This window comes from Nannospalax galili, unplaced genomic scaffold (assembly GCF_000622305.1).
Source record: "Nannospalax galili isolate Female #2095 unplaced genomic scaffold, S.galili_v1.0 scaffold1408, whole genome shotgun sequence".
NCBI lineage: Eukaryota > Metazoa > Chordata > Mammalia > Rodentia > Spalacidae > Nannospalax > Nannospalax galili.
The window spans coordinates 550680-570657 of NW_008357131.1; the positions used below are offsets into that span (position 1 = coordinate 550680).

Below are 19978 nucleotides of genomic sequence, written 5' to 3' on the forward strand. Positions count from 1 at the left end.
GTCTTTTTGAGACAGGGTCTCCCTGTAGCCCCAGCTATCCTGGATTCACTATGGAGACCAGGCTGGCCTTGAACTAACTGAGATCTGCCTGCCTCTGCCTCCCAAGTGCTGGGATTAAAGGTGTGCACCACCACGCCCGGCACACAAACTATCTTTTAAAAAAATCAAATGGGAAGCCAGGCAAAATGGTGCATGCCTTTATTCCCAGTACTTGGGAGGCAGAGGCAGGCTGTGAGTTCCAGGCCAGCCAAGGTTACACAGTGAAATCCTGTCTCAAAAAAATAAAGAGAAAGAAAATTAATAACAGCTGAAGAGCGCCAGGCGTAGTGGCGCATGCCTTTAATCCCACACTCGGGAAGCAGAGGCAGGCGGATCTCTGTTGAGTTCAAGGCCAGCCTGGTCTACATAGTGAGTTCCAGGACAGCAGGGACTACAGGGAGACCCTGTCTCAAAAAGACCCCCCCCCCAAAAAAAAAAGAGCTGAAGAGATGGCTCAGCAATTAAAGATGTCTGACAACAAGTCTGATAATCTGAAATTAGGTCCCCAGAACTCATAGGGTAGGAGAATCAACTTCTAAAATTGTCTACTGACCTCCACACATGCACTGTGGCATGTATGTACATGTGCATGTACATGTGTACACACACACACACACACACACACACACACACACACAGAGCAAAAAAATTTTTTTTATAAACTTTAAAATTATTTTTTTTAATTTGGAGCTGGAGAGATGGCTCAGGGATTAAAGGCTGTTCTTCCAGAATACCTGAGTTCGGTTTCAGCACCCACATGGTAGTTAACAACTGTCTGAAACTCCAGTTTCAGGGATCTGATACCCTCTTCTGACCTCCATGAGCATTCCACAACACTTACACGCCTGCAGGCAAAATACTGATACACATAAAATAATTTTTTTTATTTTTAAAATTTGTTTTTGAGCAAGGTCTCACTATGTAGCCTTCACTGGGCTGGACCTCCTATGTAGACCAGGCTGGCCTTCTACTTCCTTCTGCCTCCGAAGTGCTGGGGCTAAGGCCAGTGCCACCATGCCTAGACTTTTAAAAAATTATGTGTAGCTGGGCATGGTGGTGCACACCTTTAATCCCAGCACTCGGGAGGCAGAGGCAGGTGGATCTCTGTGGGTTTGAGGCCAGCCTGGTCTCCACAGTGAATCCAGGCCAGCTAGGGCTACAGGGAGACCCTGTCTCAAAAAGCCCCCCCCCAAAAAAAAGTGTAAATGTGGGTTTGTGCAAATGAATCCAGCGACAGTGGAGGCTAAAGAAGGCACAGGTGCACTTATACACATGCAGGCAATACACATACACATAAAATGAAAATAATAAGTATTTTTAAAATAAATTTCTACCCAGGCATGGTGGCACACATCTTTAATCCCAGCCCTTGGGAGCCAGAAGCAGGTAGATATCTGTAAGGTCAGCCTGGTCTTCTTAAGTGAGTTCTAGCTAGCTAGGGCTACAGGAAGACCCTGTCTCAAAAAGACTAAAAAAGTGTTCCTAAAAAAGAAAGAAAATAAACAAGCTAGAGTTATAGTTCAGTAGTAGAATATTTGTCTAGGATGTGCAAGGTCCTGGATTTGACCTCCTGTAAAAAGGGGGGAAATAGACATAGAGAAACATGATTCACAGTTCATATTTGACAAAGGAGTCATAAAAACAAAGGTAACCCACATTTTGAAAACAAGTGGGAGTTATGAATGATCAGCAAGTGTTCAGAACAACATATCTAAAGGAAGATACATGCATACAGGTGGTCAACATCATTAATCATTGAGGAGATGAACACTAAATGTACAATGGGTTATCATCACTCAGTCAAATAGCTAAAATAAAAAAGAATGATTAGAGTCAGGTGTGGTATAGCACACACATAATCCTAGCACTCAGGAGGCTGATGCAGAAGTGACTAAATGCTAAGAATGATATCAAACATCCAGAATCTTGATACACTGCTATTAGGCGCGTAAAATGCTGTAGTGTTTTTGAATAACTATGTCATCATTTCTTATGAAGTTAAACATTCTTCTACCTAAAAACTGAGTAATTCTATCACACACACAAAAAATCAGAACATAGTCACAAAATCTTGTCTAGAGTCAGGCATGGTGGCACACACCTTTAACCCCAGCATATGGGAGGCCAATGTGGTCTACATAGTTGAGTTCCAGGCCAGATGGGGCTACAAGAAGACCCTGTCTCAAAAAGACCAACCAACCACAGCCACGGGTGGTGGTGCATGCCTTTAATTCCAACACTCAGAGGCAGAGCAGGTGGATTTCTGTGAGTTCCGGGCCAGCTGGGGCTGCAGGGAGACCCTGTCAAAAAAGACAAAAAAAACATCTTCTCCATGGATAGTTACAGCAATCCCCAAGTGGAAATGACACAAATATCTATCAACAGGTGAATGACTAAAGTATGGCACACATTCATACAATAGAACACTACTACCACCATTAAAGTGGAATACAACTGATTCATGTACTTATATGTATGAAACGTTTTTTAAAAGGCCAGCTACAAAAGAGTACACATCATATTATTTCATTTTGATGAAATAAAATACAGGGATGGCTGCAGGAGGTATGGAGAAACACTGCTAATAGAACAATTCTGAATTTTGTTTTAGAGAATGGTTACACAACTACAGACTATTAAAAATATTATGTCTGTATATTTTGTTTTAATTATATATTTCTAAAACCATTGCAAAAGGTTCCTACTACTCTTTCCTCTGCCCCTTTTAGTAGGGCAGTTTCTATATATAGACATTGACACTGATTGTACATGAAAAATCACGGGCTATCTGAATGACAGTTATGAAAAGGTCTTCTTTCAGAATCTCTGCACAGCGAGTTAAACCAGCCTTCAGCCTTCCTTCACTATTTCATCATGAAGGCTGGGCTTGATAATCAGACCAGCATTCACTTCTAATCAATAGCAGATGATGCCAGAATGGGCCTTATGCCAAAGTAACAATTTTTCTATTCAAGAGCCAACACCCTTCTTATGCTCCAAGTCTTCCAAACAGAAAGCATGACATCTGGAAGTACACTGTAGTGCCATGTGTTTGGCCTCTCTAGATGACAGCTCTAGGCACTACAAGCAGGGAGTTGTACCAGCCTTGAGGGACACTAGACTACAGCAACCCCACAACTTTGCAGTATGGAGAAAGTGTTAAAAACTCTAAAGGAGGTATAGCAAATAGGTTCACACAGTTCATTTAAGAAAATTCCACTGATGCTAGAGAGATGGCTCAGTAGTTAAGAGCATGGGCTGCTCTTCCAGTGGGCCCAGGTTCAATGCCCAGAATCCATACAGTAGCTAATACTCTTTAACTCTAGTTCCAGAGGATCTGACACCCTCTTCTTTCTAGTCTCTGTGGACATCACATACACATAGATGCACCTACAAACATGCAAGCAAAATACACACATAAAAAAACAAAAATAAAAAATACATATATATATTTTTTTTAAATTCCATTAACAGTGGTTTTTCCTACAAATAAATAGAAACCATTTACCTCATTTAAATTCCATTAACAGTGGTTTTTCCTACAAATAAATAGAAACCATTTACCTCATTCCCACATTATACTCTAGGACAAAATTCTGTGTTCACAGATTTGATATCCATTCCTTACTCTTTGTAGGGGAGGGAGCTATTTTTAAAAAGCTAACAATTCCAAAGAAACTCATTACTCAATGTAAAATAGTTCAATTATATAAACTGCCTAAAACAAAAATCTGTTTCCTTTTCTTGACCTAAGATCTTGATCTATTGTATAGACTAACCTCAAACCTGCTATATAACCTAGGCTGGCCTCAAACTTGCAGGCCTCTTTGTAAGCCTCCCAAGAGCAGTGCTAAGACTATAGGTGTATACCACCAAGCCCAGAAACTAAAAGATGTGAGGTTTTTCCTCCTGGTATTGAGGATCAAATCCAGGGCCTTTCCTCACACATACTAGGCAAGTAATCTACTACTGAGCTACACTCTCAGACTCCTTCCAATTTTCAATTAGGTGTATAAACACAAGTAGTCAGTTACAGAGGGAAAAGGAGAGGAGAAGGGAAGAGAGGAGAGAACTCTGTATTTGGGGTTTTTGTTGTTTGAGAAAAGTTCTCATGTCACTCGGGTAGCACACACCTGCCTCTGCCTCCCAAATGCTGAGATTACAGATATGTGCCACCATATCCAATTCTTCGTCACTTTATTCAACCAAAAACCAAGGCCATTAGGTGCATTTTCATACATGCAGACAATACACTCATAACAGACAAAATAAACTACATCTTTTTTAAAAGGGGCTGGAGAAGCTGGGCGTGGTGGCACAGTCCTTTAATCCCAGCACTTGGAGGCAGAGTCAGATGGATCTCTGGGAGTTGGAGACCAGCCTAGTATCAACAGTCAGCTGAGGGAGACCCTGTCTCAAAAAGACCAAAAAAAAAGGGGGGGGGGGAGGTATGGAGAGATGGCTCAGTGCTCAGTGGTTAAGAGCACTGGCTGCTCTTGCAGGACTCGGGTTCAATTCCCAGTACCCCCATGGTGGCTAACAACCGTCCATAACTCTAGTTTCAGAAGAATCTGACGTCCTCTTCTGACCTCTATGGGCATCGCATGACATGGCTGCACTGACATACATGCGGGCAAAACATTCATACACACAAAATGAAAATAGCAACTAAAATATGTTTTTAAAAACCAAGGTCATGCTGGGCCTGGTAGCGCATGCCTTTAATCCCAGCACTCGGGAGGCGGAGGCAGGCGGATCTCTGTGAGTTCAAGCCCAGCCTGGTCTACATAGTGAGTTCCAGGACAGCTGGGGCTACAAGGAGACCCTGTCTCAAAAAGACCAAAAAAAAAAAAAACAAAACAAGTTCACATGGCTAAGCGGTAACAATTGTGCAGCACTCCAAGGCCCAGATCTCTAACAAAAGAAATCTAAATTGAATGATGCTGAAAAAGTAAACTATTATAGGGCTCAATAAAGTTTGTACATTATGGGCTATAATTTAATAAGAGAAATGACACTGATCACAGCTCAGAGACTTCGTTTCTTTCTTCACAAGTATGTGACAGTAAATGTAGACTATAGCTGCTACAGACCCTAGAAATTCTCTATCAAATAAATGGGCCTAAGGACTGTTAACAGGGGTGCCTTAAAGTATAATAATACATAAATAAACCATACATAGGACACAATGTGGGTCAGTATAGTACTTACCTAGTATGTACAAAGTCCTGATTCAATGGCCAGCACTACATAAACTGTGCATAGGGGCACATATCTACAACCTTGGCACTTGGGAAGAAGCAAGAAGATTGCCTAGAGTTCAAGGCCAGCATAACTACATAGCATACAATCTTGTCTCTAATGTATAAATAAAAAGCATAGTAAGTACCAGACTAGTCAGGGCTATATAGCATACAATCTTGTCTCTAATGTATAAATAAAAAACTCAAACAAATAAGCCACATTTCTTTTTTTTTTTTTTTAATTTTGAGACAGGGTCTCCTTGTAGCCCCATCTGTCCTGGAACTATGTAGACAAGGCAACGATCCGCCTGCCTCTGCCTCCTGAGTGCTGGGATTAAAGGTGTGCAGCACCATACCCCGAAAGCCACATTCCTTTAATCAAGGAATGTGGGAGGCTGAGGCAGGAGGAGTATCACCATAAGGCCAGGCTGGGTTACATAGCAAGACCCTACGTCAAAAAAAAAAAAAAGTCAACAGACATTACTGATCATTGAAATGACTATTTTAACAATGACACCCTATGTTTACCAAAGTAAGCTGAAGGACAAAGGAAGAACATCAGCTAGAGAAAATTCTCTTTGGCAAACACTTTGGTTAATTGGTGACACAATTAGCACCCACTCAAATTCATTTATTATGATAGCTTAATCTTATTTTGGCATTAAATTAAAACTGGCATAGGGATGATGGACTAAAGATGGCAATAAATGAACTGAGAACAGTACCAACTATGGGATCTCATGGACATCTCTCCTCAGTACAGAATGCTCCCACACATGGAATATTCGTCTAAGTTGGGAATGGTTAGTTTATATTCTTCCAAATTCTGTGATCTTCACAAGTGCAAGCAGAAATATAGGTAGACTGTAGCAAAAGGGTACAGCTGCAGCTTGCAGATGTCAGGCTGTTGGTTCCATGATCAGCAACCATGCTGTCTGCTTTGTCAGGGTTCTCCTGGTAGGGCTGCCTCAGTCAGCACTCTGGGCTGTCCAGACAATTGAGGGAGGTTCCTCGTATTGGAAAGTACCTTAATTAGGAATTAAAATGCTGATAGGATGATGATGTCTTAGTTTTTTTCTCTACAAAAATACTACCACCTGGCTTTTATTTCCTACCCCTGGGGGGCCTTTATGAAGATAAAAAGCTTTTGGTGATTAAAAGCACAATGTAAATATGAGGCAATAATATAGTAGGGACTGAATCCAAACAACATAAATGGAAGGTAGATAGGCACTTTGGCAGAGCAAATAGCTACCTATGCCACAGAGTAAACATGTAAGTACCAATACCTACTATTATATTAGAAGGAGATCTTTAACACATATTAAACAGGTATACAAGGCTATAAAATCAGGCTGTACTTTCTCTGCCCTGCCTTCCTTATCTCAGTTATTTCAGGAACTACTACTTTAAGGTCCAACTCAAATATCACCTCTTCATTAATCCTGCATGTTCCCAATTGCATTGTGACAGAATTAAATCTGTCCACACCTGATTCTTCCAGCTACTAAGAACGCCCAAAGTCATATATTTAATTTTACTATAAGAGATTTGTTTCTTCTGTGAGTTCTTTGAGTCCTATGCTTCAGTCACCACAGCTTGACAGGTGTGGTGGCACATGCCTGCCAGAAGTACGTAGGGGGATCTCTACAAGTTCCAAGCCAGCCAGAGCTAATAAGACCCTGTCTCAAAAACAACAAAAACGGCCAGGTGTGCTATTGCACACCTTTAGTCCCAGCACTCGGGAGGCAGAGGCAGGCAGATCTCTATGAGTTCAAGGCCAGCCTGATCTACATAGTGAGTTCCAGGGCAGCTGAGACTACAGGGAGACCCTGTTTCAATAAGGCCAAAAAACCAACAAAACCAAAAAAAAAAAAAAAAAAAAAAAAAAAAAAAAAAAAAAAAAAAAAAATTGTGGTGGCATATATAATCCCAGCACTGGGGAGGTAGAATCAGAAATTCAAGGTCATCCTAAACTACAAAGAGTTTTAGGCCAGCCTGGGATACATAAGTCCTTGCTGCCCTCCCCATCCCCAAAATAAAGGAAAGAAAACAAATACAATGATCAGAATAACTGCTGCACATGCTGCTGCCGAAGGAAAATAGATGTTTCAGAACACTGCCATCAGGTAAAGCATCATATCCTGGAAGAAAAATAACACAGCTACCTCACATAAGCAGTCTGTGCAAACACCATATGGTCTGCTAATTTAATCAAAAACTCAGAATTTACTTTTTTGTTCTACAGACAAAAATGAAACTGAGGTTGCCAGAAATATTTCAGAAATAATTTTGCCACCCCAAGTGTCTAATAAAATACATACAGAGCCCTAGTTTATTTGGCTAACCTTGCTTTAAAGGCATAAAACACTTATCTACCACATTTTAAAAAACTGATTAGAGCTGGCAAGACAACTCAAGGCACCTGCCACCAAGCCTGATTGGCCTGAGTTCAATCCCCATGACCTATGTGATAAAAGGAGAAAACCAACTCCCGAAAGTTGTCCTCTGACCTCCACATGTGTGCTGTGGCATACAGAGTGTCCTCAATAAACAATCTGTCCTTTAATAAGGAACCTCAACCCTAAAAAAAATTTATCAGCTTAATCTTTTCATTTCAAATCTACAGTTTAAAGTCAATTAGAAGCAGAAAGACTTTGTAAACTGTTTATTGGGAAGAGTCTGTGTTTATTACTTAGTCCCCTACTAGAAAAGTGTGGTGACGCCTACCTATAATCTCAGTACAGACAAGGATGAACCAGGAGGATCTTTAGTTTGAGGCTAGTCTGGTCTACATAGTGAGCCCCTACCCTCCTGTCAAAATGTAGGCCCTACTATAGATGAATATTTTTTTCTTCTTTTTTTTGAGACAGGATTTCTCTGTAGCCCCAGCTGGCCTAGAACTCACTATGTAGACCAGGCTGGCCTTGAACTCACAGAGATCCATCTGCCTCTGCCTCCCAAGCTCTGGAACTAAAGGCATGCACCACCACGCTCTGCTAGATGAATGTTTTACAACCTCCTTTCCATTGCCTTTCCAAGAGCTGTATTAAAACTTACTCCAAATTCTTTACTATTCATTTGGTGATTGCCTGGCTATCCTGCAAAAGATGAATTCAACATCACAGGTAGTCATGATTGTTCCCATAGGACACTATCATTCTCAAACTTCATAATGTGTACTCAAAAGAGGCACAATGTGCCACACTATACCCACCATCTTGCAATCAACACATTTCAAGTGAAGACCCTTCCTAACAACCCTCTAACCATCTTCCACAACTTGACTTTTCTTAACACCTGTCCCTTTCTCCTTAGCATGTTGATTTTTGTAACATTATAAACAAAACCCTCTTAAGCATACATATATTTTTGGATATATATATATATATATATATATATAAAACTTTACAGTCTATCTCTCCCACTAGATATTTGAAAGCACTCTTTTCCCTTTCTCAGGATTCAATCCACCAGTTCAGAAAATTGCCATCTACCAAATCGGAGGCCTCCCTCTGTTTTCTACTGCTATGAACTCAGACTAACCTCACCATATTTTATTTCTGGCCTTCTTGCTTCCAGTCAGGCTCTTCTACAATTCCTTCTCCAAACCTCTAGGCAAGTGAAATTTATAAAACATAAACCAGGAACTGGAGAAATGGCTCAGTGGTAATGAACATTTTCTGTTGCTCTTGCAGTGGACTGGTTCAGCACCCAGCACCCCTATAGAATCATCTTTCATTCCGGCTCCAGGAGGTCTGATACCTCCCCTAAGGCACCAGGCGCACATGTGGTGCACAGACATACATGTAGGCAGAACACTCATACACATTAAATAAAAAAAAAACCACACAAACCAAATCATATTGCTGCCACATTGATAGTTCTTCGATGGTTACCCAGCATTTAGAATAACATTCAGATTACTCATCCCAGTTTACTAAACTTTGCAAGGAAGCCAGGCCTGTAATCCCAGCACTTGGAAAACAGACTGGTGGACTGTCATAAATTGCAGAGCAGCCTCAGTTACAAAGTTGCTTGAGGTTATCCTGGGCTCAGAGTGAAACCTTGTCTCAACAGTAACAACAAAAAAGGGAGGGAGGTCCGGAAGGAAAAAAAAAGGCTAGCAAAACTGTAAGAGTACTCACCCACCACATCATAACCACACCCCCCAATCACCAGATAACTAAATTCTTTTCAGCTCTCTTCTCTTCATCATCACATTACACTGGTCATTTTTCTTTCTCTGAACATACCATCCCATACTACCTTTGTCCTGGAATATCCTTCCTTCTGATCTCTACTGGACTACTTCTTCAATGTCATTTAGAACATAGTTTATTTCTTCAGGCAACTAGAAACTGACCACTTAACATTACAACCTCACAACCTGGTTTTGCTGTTATTGTTGATGAACATCTACTGATCTATATTTTTTTGGGGGGTGGGGGACAGTATTATAATATAGCCCTGGCTGACATAGAGCTCACAGAGGTGGGCTTTCACCTCACTATGTAGCTGAAGATGACCACCTTGAATTTAGGATTATAGGCATGTTCCACCAAGCCCAATTTATGCACTGCTGGGGAATTCAACCCAGGGTTTTGTGCCTGCTATCGACTGAGCTACATCCCCAGTCCCATTCTCTTTATTTCTTATAATGCTATTTAAGTGATTTTTAAGATTGCTTGTTTGTTTTGGGATAGTATCTCACTCCTGCCACCCAAGTGCTGGCATTATCACTCCTGGCTTAAAAACTACTTTGCAATTACCTTTAAATTGCAAGAACAGTTCCAAAAACTCTCTTGACATTAATCAACTAATTGACCTACTTTCTTCTTAGCACTTTCCTTTTCTACCTACCTTTCTGTCTAAACCAACTAAGTGTAAGCTGGAGACATTATACCACCATACCTGTAAACATTTCAATGTGTAGTTAAGAGCTGCAAAACTTGCTTATATAATCACATTACAATTATCAAAATACTTGACACTGTATCATCAAACCTAAAACTCTTATCCTAAAATTTACATACAAAAAAATAAAGCTAATGATTTTCCTAGGATCAGGACAAAATGAGAGAGGGCTGGCCACCCTACTATAAAAATAGAACACTGCCGGGCGTGGTAGCACATGCCTGTAGTCCCAGCACTTGGGAGGCGGAGGCAGGCGGATCTCTGTGAGTTCAAGGCCAGCCTGGTCTACATAGTGAGTTCCAGGACAGCTAGGGCTTTACAGGGAGACCCTGCTTCAAAAAGACCAAAAAAAAAAAAAGAGAAAATAGAATACTGCACTTAGTACTACAGGGGCAGGGGATACAAAAGAACAAAGTTCTGCTGTATGAACATGAATCAATCACAGATGTATTATGCTAAGTTAAAGGAGTCACACACAGGAGCTGGAGAGATGGCTCAGAGGTTAAGAACACTGGTTGTTCTTGCAGAAGACCCAGGTTCGAATCCCAGCGCCCACATGGCAGCTAACAACTGTCTGTAACTCCAGACCCAGGGGATCTGATGGTCTCTTCTGTCTGCAGGCACTGCACAACATGGCTGTATTTACCTACAATGTAGGCAATACACGCATACACATAAAATAAAAATAAATAAAAATTTTTAAAAAGAGACACACAGAAGACTATTCAGTGCATAATTCCTTCTCAATAAGATTCTGAAAAAGACAAAAATCTAGGGAGAGAAAAAAAATGTCTTCAGGGCCAGTATGGAAGAGGGCACCGAATAAAAAAGGATGCATGAAACTTTTAGGGGTGATAGAAATGCTCTATGTCTTGATTGTGATACTGGCTACCTGACTGTACATGTTTGTCAAAGTTCATACAACTAATAGGTTAAAAGAGGACAAATCTTAGTACATCTTCTACCTCAATAACCTCTAACTTGAAAGAAAGAAAGAAAGAAAGAAAGAAAGAAAGAAAGAAAGAAAGAAAGAAAGAAAGAAAGAGAAAGAAAGAAAGAAAAGAATGTAGTGGGCTGTAGAGATGGCTCAGTGGTTAACAGTCCTGCTCTTCCAAAGGACCTAAGTTGGGCTCCAGCATCCATGTTGGGCAGCTCATGACTGCCTAGAACTCCAGCTTGAGGCGATCTGATACCTTCCCCTGGCTTCCATGGGCACAGACACACACTTGTAACTTCAGAACTCAGGAAAGAGACAAGGCAGATTTCAAGTTCAAGGCCAACCCAGGATAGCCAACAGGTTGATAAGTGGGTGGTAGGTAGACAGAATAAGTGAATAAACAGGTGAAAGATGGGGACTCTGGTTTTGGGGGATATTTTGTTCTGCTTTTTGCCCTTTTTTAATAGTCTCACTATATAGCCCGTGAGCTCAAGACCCTCCCACCTCAGCCTCCCAAATGATGGGGACTACAGGCATCTAAAACATGCCTGGCTCTGGGTTTTGGTTTTTAAAAGCATACTTACAGAAGAATTAAGTAAAGTTCTAGAAAGAAAATGTCCAAGCCAGGTATAGTGATACACACTTATTGTCGTAGCTTATCAGACTGCAACACTGGGAGACAGACCTAAGGAAATCATCTAGAATGCAGTACAAAAACACCAGAGAAATACAAAAGACAGGCTAAGGATGTATATAACTAGTTAACAGACCGCTTGCCTAGCATGCACAAAGCCGGAGTAGTATATAAACTGGGCATGGTCTGGAGGCTGAGGAAGAAAAATGGATCATGAATCAATGCTAATCTAAGCTACATATAGTGAGATCCTGTCTCAGGGGGGGAAAAAAAAAAAAACAGGGATAGTGAGATAGCTCAGCAGGAAAAGTGCTTGCTGCTATGCAAGCCTGATGACTTGAGTCATTGGATCTCCAGAATCCACATAGAGGTGCCAGGAGAGAACCAACTCCACAAAGCTGTCTTCCAATACATAACACTATAGTGCAAGCACTCTGGCATGTGCATCACCCACACATACCAATAATAATTTTTGTTGTTGTTGTTTTCATGAGACAGGGTCTCCCTGTAGCCCCAGCTGGCCTGGGACTCACTATGTAGACCAGGCTGGCCTCAATCTCAGAGAGCCATCTGCCTCTGCCTCCTGAGTGCTGAGATTACAGGCATGTACCACCATGCCCAGCATTAAAAAAATTTTTTTTTTAAGGGGAGTGGTCAGCAAGATGGCTCAGTAGGTACATGAGTCCTTGGCATATACCCAAAGGACACATCCTACTGTGGAGAAACTTATACAACCATGTTTGTTGCTACTCTTTTCACAATAGCTAAGAGATGGAAGCAACCTAAGTACCCCTCAGCTGATGAGTGGCTAACGAAAATGTGTAAAGAAAGATGCAGTAAAGAAAGATGAAATAATGAAATTTACAGGATCTAGAAGCTGTTATACTAAATGAAGTTAACATGGACTCAGAAAAACAAAAGATGCATGTTCTCCCTCATTTGTGGATCCTAGCACCATCCCAGCACCAAATCCTTGTAAGTGAGTGCGTATCCTGATGCAACTGCAGGAACCAAGAATATGGAAGGGAAACAGGGAGGTAAAGGGAAAGAAGGAACCCGAGAGAGAATAGTAGGTGAAAGGTGTTACTGAGGGAGAAATATGTAAAAGGGGGTAAAGGGGAGGCAGGGAAGGAGGGTTATACAAAGAACTATGGGAATAAAGGGGAGAAAAATTCTCCAGATACACAGCTTAAAAAGAAAAAAAAAAAAAAAAAAAAAAAGCCTTAAGCACAGAAGGAATCCTCTGGGGATGGAAGAAGGCCCTTTCAGAAGCAATACAGTTGGTTGTTAAATGAAAATCCCAGTGCCAGAGGTGGGTTGCCCCCTGTGAGCTGTTGGCCTGAGGGGGCCTGGAAGTCCCCCAAGCAATAAAGGCCATTGCCAATAATGTTGGTTTTACACCAGAAGTGGACGGAGGGACCCTATTGCTGAAGACACTGCTTGATGTGAGCACAGGAAAGGGAGAAATCAAGCTTGGACTAAGCCAGAAACTCCCTGCCACTGGATGAGTGGCTTCCATGGTGCCAAAAGGCAATATGCAGATGACTAGGGGAGAATCATCCCCTACAATTCTGCTCAATGATGGACCCCATGTGTTACAAGGTGTTCCTGCTGGTGCAATAATAGTGGAGCATCTAGTGTATGTACAACCGGCAAATTTTCAATTGGATAAAATGCCTGCTCCTAAGGGTGGAACACACATCTGGTACTGTACACCAGACCAACCCCCCAGGAAGAATTCCAGTGGAAAGCCACTGCAATTGTTTCATTAGAAGGATGTGATGCACCTGCTAAAGTACTGTCCAAGTGTTTGTGTTTACACTCATAGGTTATTATAGCAGCCACTGTTTAGATGTTCTTGCTTCTTGCTGTTTGTGTTTTTATAGTAGACGGAATCCCACTGAAATGGGCCAATAGCTTATAGAAAACTGATGATGCAGAGACCCAAAAGTTCAGTGCCTTGCCACAATAGGAGGATGATCATCCCACACCTACCACTGCCTCCAAGGCTCAGGGACTTTTGCAGAAGAGATTGGCAGAAAGAATGTAAGAGCCAGAGGAAGGGGTGGAGTGTTAAGTGTACTCTGACCACTATATGGCAAGTGTCCTAGTTTGTTTCTTCATTGCTATGATAAAACACTCTGACCATTACCAACTTGGGGAGGAAAGGGTTTATTTATCTTACATTTCCCAGATCACAGTTCATCAGGGAGCCCAAGGTAGGAACTCAGGGCAGGAACCTGGAGGCAGGAGCTGGAACACAGGCCATGGAGGACCACTGCATACAGACTTGCTCCCCTGACCCCTGCTCAGCCTGCTTTCTTATGCAACACAGGCTCACCTTCCCAGGGGTGGCACCACCCACAGTGGGCTGGGCTCCACCACATCACTCACCAAGAGGATACCCCACAGACATGGCCACAGGCCAGTCCAATAGAGGCAATTCCCCAATTGAGGGTCCCTCAACCCAGGTGTGTCAAGTTGACACTAAAGCTATCCAGCACAGCAGGCTATAGTCACACCTCCTTCCCACACTCATCAAGGAGTTGAGGGGGAAATCAGTCACTCCTCCCACCCACCCAGTCCACCTTAGCCGCATGTGGGGGAGGGGCTAAGGATACATAAGCTGAGAATGCCAGGAGGCACCTCTCTCACTACTTTCTGTGGCTGTCAGCTGTTGAAAAGTCACAGGATCTATATTTGAGTGTGGACTTTCCAGTGCAGTTGTAAATGGAGGGTGCCCACTCCTCTGTAAATAAAGCCCTACCCTATGGCTCTGTTAAAAAAGAAAAGAAAATGATAGGTGTTTGGATAGATAGATGAGAGGGATCTAACTAGATTGCAAATGGATGGACTTGCACTGGGGAATGTCTGAGGATACTGACTTGACACAGTGGGCCTTAACACCCGGGACAGAGTATATGGGTTTCAGTGGCGGGGGAGGGGGGTGCTTTGGGAGGGTGCTGGTGGGGTTGTAAAGATGATTCAGATTGAGATAGTCAGTATGAAATACAACAAAATTTAATAAAAACAAATTTTAAAAGGAAAACAAGGGGGAGGGGATCAGCAAGATGGCTCAATAGGTAAGGGAGCATGCCTCCAAACCTATAGGCCTGAGTTCAGTTCCCAGGACCAATGACCCACATGGTTGAAGGACACAACCCACTCCTAAAAGTCCTCTAATTTCCACATGCATGTGGTGGCATATGTGTGCCAACACACGCGCGCGCACGCACACACACACACACACACACACACAGTATTTCAAAAAAGAAGTGGCACACACCTTTAATCCCAATACTTGGGAGACAGAGGCAGGTAGATCTCTGTACTATAGTGGCCAGCCTGGACTACATAGTGAGTTCCAAGGCCAGGTGGAACTACGGTAGACTACCTCAAAAAGCAAAACAAAACAAAATAGTAATTATTATTTTGGCTAAAGTATAAAACAAAAGAAGGAAATAAAATTTAAGGACAATAATACACTGAAATGAAAACTGCTGAATTTGAAGTATTCTAGGGTCTTTGTACTTTATAAATAATAGGTATGTGCATACTTTGGCAGCACATACACTAAGGCTGAGCAATACAGAAAAGGTTAGCATGACCCCTGAACAAGGATAACATGCAAACTCATGAAGTGGTCCATATTAAAAATAGGCTGGGTGTGGTAGTGCACACCTTTAATCCCAGCACTCAGGAGGCAGAGAGGCCAGCAGATCTCTGTGAGTTCAAGGTCAGTCTGGTCTACATAGTGAGTTCCAGGCCAGCTGGGGTTACAGGGAGACCGTCTCAAAAGACTAAAAAATAAAAAATAAAAATAATGCCAGGCATGGTGGCACATACGTTTAATCCCAGCACTTGGGAGGCAGAGGTAGGCAGATCTCTGAGATCGAGGCCAGCCTGGTCTACATAACTAGTGGAAGGCCAGCTGGAGCTACAGGGAGACCCTAACTCAAAAAGACACAAAAATAAATAAATAAAGGGGGCTGGAGAGACGGCTCAGCACTTAAGAGCACTGACTGCTCTTGCAGAGAACCCAGGTTTGGTTGCCAGCACCCACTGATGGCTAACAAAACCACCTGTAACTCCAGTTCCAGGGTATCTGATGCCCTCTTCTGGCTTCCAAAGGCATTGCTCCCACATGGTACTCTACATAGATGAAAACAAAACACTCATACACATAAAAATAAATAAGCAAATAAATAAATAAAAATTTAAAGACATGCATACATATAGGCTAAAGAGATGGATCAATGGTTAAAAATACATTCTGCTCTTACAGAGGACCTGAGTTTGGGTCTGAGCACCCATGTTAGGTGGCTCACAAGCACCTTAACTCCAGCTTTAGAGACCAGACACATCCTCAGGCACACACAATAAAATAAATAAAAATAAATCTTGAAAAATATACATACACATGCCACACCAGCACTGTTTACAATTATCTCAACTTATGCTGGTTTCAAACTTTAAATGAAAACACACTCTAAAATTAGAAAACCCAGTTTCAAATCCCATTCTTCTTCTTCCCTGACCACTCTAAATCTTTTTGTCCTTCTGCTTCTTACAATGTTGGAGCAGAACTCAAAAGTTCTCAAAACCACTAAGGAATATAATGCGAACCTATTCTAGAAGTACTCACACTTGCTTTATTTGGAAGTTTGCCTTTAGAGGAGCTGTCAGGTAAATGTTGGTTGCCAGGGGCTTTTCAAGCCCTACTCTTTTTAAACTCCAAAAGAAACAGAACAAAAAGAAAAGTAAAAAGATATATCCATGGTAACTACTTTTTATTTTGCTATAAATTTTCTAATTTAAAAAACATATGCTAAACAGAAATGATCCTATATTCCATACTTATGATAAAAGTTCTACATGTTGTTTAAAATAATGTAATTGTTACTTCAAATGTTAAACCTATTCAATAATTTAATTTGTAATATTATAAACTAAAGATTTTATGATAAAACCCAAGCTGCAAAACTAAATACTGGGCAATCAAATCAGACTCCTCCTTGATTTCCAGGGCTGTAAACTTGAACAGGCTATTAGGATTTCTTCACTGGCTGGTAGTAACTTTGACAAAGTCCCGACACAAATCATCAGATGCCAACAGCAACTTCAAACTGTCCTTCAAACTGGATTTAGGGTTTTAAATCCAATTTATCTTTTTTCTTCGAGATTTGGTTTTGACATGTAACTTAGGCTGGCCTCAAACTTGAAAACTTTGTGCCTTCCAAACGCTGGGAATCCACGCATGTGTCACCACAATCCTACTACGATCTTGATTTAGAACAAAACCCAAAATGAAACACGTAAATTTAGTGATAAAGGAAGAAAAAAGTTTAGGACATCAATCTTCTCACTGTGATATTTATTTGGGGGTAAACTAGAACCAGAGCACGAACAAGGAAATTGTGAAAATACAAAGATTTCATTAATACAGATTGTAATTTATATAATTTATTATAATTTTCCCCATAAAACCTATCAACCTTTCAAAATAGGACTCTTTCTTAATGTACTGACCACCCCAAATAATTTAGTAAAGCAAGCAATGAAATTTTGTGTGTCCCTTCCCATCTCCACCCTAGGGACCTAGGCCACGGTTTGCTTGAATACTAAGAGTATGGTATGAAATATTTAAAGCAGTGACTAAAATTTTCCTTACCAGTCCATCCAAACTCTTCAAGCTTTACTACTAAGAAGTAGAATCAGCTCTAGACATTTAAACAGATTACTATTCCACTATTACACTCAGGTTTCTCTACATTTAATATTTAGGAAGAAGGAGGTAAAGAGGGAAGAAAAGGAACATAATTAATTTTGCTTATAAAACGTTCACTATAGTTGTAGTGTCTATGAGCTGTATAGCCTATTGGGAGTCTAATAGATTTCAGGGTATTATGATTTGAGTAATAGAGGTGGGGGCTTGTGGTGGAAATCAATAAATGGCTACTACTTCTTTGCACAGCTCCATATGGAAGTAATCAAGCGCAAGGGTGGCAGCTGGGGCCAATGACAGTCACCTGCAGTTGAGGGACATGGGGGTTTCAGATGGGTTTTTAATGCTAATTTCCTACAGAAACAATGAGCTAGAAGGAGCAGAGTAACAGACGAGGACGGATGAAGAGAGACCAGCCAGAACAATGGCTGCACCTGGTGCTGGGAGCAGAGGGACAGAGCCGGCACGCGACCACAGGCAGCAGAGGGCACATCTGTCACCCTCAAAGTGGCCCATCCCCCAGCTCTTCCAGCCCAGTAAGTAATACATGGTCTCTAAACAGCTTGTCATGCAGCAACAGGTTTGAGTTTTTAAGGCTACTGCCTTCTCTACACGAACCCACTCTCTTATGACTAAGAATTAGTTAAGGAAGCAGAGCTGCTTCCCAGTCAGTCAAAAAAAAAAAAAAAAAGACAAACATTTTAACTAAACCTTTTCATTATTACAACTTCAGTGTTTTCGGGGACCAAGAAAAATCACATGGGAAGATAAACCTTATTAAGTATTCATGTAGCAAATATTCTACTAGTTATAAATTTAATGCTGAGAATTCATTTTACTCCCATCTTACAGCTAAAGAAATAGAGCCTTAGAGAAGGATAAGCCAGTGCTCAGAGCATACACACAATGTTTTCACGTCTTAAGAAAGTTATTTCCTCTGTCTTTCTTAGCTAACACAAATGAAAATATACATTCTATGGCTAGGCATGATGGTACATGCTTGCAATCCCAGCACCTGGGAAGTAAAAGCATAAGATCAGAAGTTCAAAGTCCTCCTTGGCTACAAGTAGAGTTTGAGGCCAGTCTGGAAGTACATGAGAATCTGTCTCCAAAAGACAAAGAAAATCCATATTCTACTTACTTTTGCTCCAACTATGAGAGGTAACGACAGACAGTATGTACAGTATATACAGAACTGCACCCCTACCTTGCCACTTATCTCTAAAAAGTGGCTCAGGATTGAAAGATATAGTATTTCCACTGGTAGTTCTTTATTTTTCTTTATTTTATTTTATTTTTATGTGTATGCGTGTATTGCCTGCATGTAGGTAAGTGCACCCATGTTGTGCAATGCCGGTGGAGGTCAGAAGAGGCTGTTGAATCCCCTGGGACTGGAGTTACGGACAGTTGTTAGAGGCCACGTGGGTGCTGGGATTCGAACGTGGGTCTTCAAGAACAACCAGTGTTCTTAACTGCTGAGCCATCCCTCCAGCTCCCCCCTGGTGGTTCTTTAAACTAAGCAGAGAACTGCTTGCTTTCTTAGGTTTTGGCTTGCTTTAGAAAAGTAAATCCATATGCATTTTCAATTTGCCACCATAACTCTGTCACGATGTAATTTGCTCTGTGTGTGTGTGTGTGTGTGTGTGTGTGTGTGTGTGTGTGTGTTTCATTTGTTTATTGTGGTTGCTAGGTACTGAACCCAGACCCTTACAAAATCAAGTTTTTTTGCTGTTCTTGTGCTGAGGACTGAGTCTAAGACTTAATGAATGCTAGGCACTCTTTGCTGTGCTATTTCTGAAGTCCTTTTTTACCTCTTATTTTAAGATAAAATCTCATTAAACTGCCCAGGCAGACCTTGAACTGACTCTGTACCCCTGGCAGGCCTTGAATTTTTGATCCTCCTGTGAAATTAACATTACAAGTCTGAACCACCCAGTGCAACTAACCACATAGCTTTTGAAAGTTAAATGCTGTTTGGGAAGCCTGTCAGCCAGCAGGATTATAGCAATCCATTTAATGGATTATTTTTCTCTAAGACACAGCCACCAATTCCTTTATTAACTGATTTGAGCTTGGAGAAAAACTACATTCTAACACAGCAGAAACCTTTCAAATTTGAATTGTTGGGATACAAATCACAAATTCATGGGGAGAGAACATGTATGTATATTGGCAAGTGTCTCACAAGCAAAAAATTGCTCTTGAATTTGAAAGACATCTATAGCTAGGCATAGTTCAAAACACTGCAAGGGGCTAAAAGAGATGGCTCATCAGTTAAGAACCCATACTACTCTTTTCAGAGGACCCAGTTGAGTTCCCAGCACCCAGGTCAGGCAGCTCACAAACACCTGTAACTTCAACTCCTGCCCCTGGCCTCCCAGGGCACCCACCATCATGTGCACATACCCACACACACAATTTTAAAAATTAAACAAAACAAAAAAGCAGACTAATAAGCATGGTGGCACATGCCTGTGAGGCAA

General features: G+C 41.4%; 1 protein-coding gene, 1 non-coding gene and 1 pseudogene across 5 annotated transcripts in view; 2 read left to right on the forward strand and 1 right to left on the reverse strand.

Moving 5' to 3' along the window:
- Positions 1 to 19978, reverse strand: part of Cbfa2t2 (CBFA2/RUNX1 partner transcriptional co-repressor 2) — a 157123-nt gene that overhangs the window by 87917 nt on the left and 49228 nt on the right. The window lies entirely within an intron of this gene.
- Positions 15320 to 15425, forward strand: LOC115067937. Its single transcript, XR_003847294.1, has one exon. It is a non-coding gene; the product is annotated as a U6 spliceosomal RNA (small nuclear RNA).
- The window catches only part of LOC103751570, a 37759-nt pseudogene continuing 35677 nt past the window's right edge, over positions 17897 to 19978 (forward strand).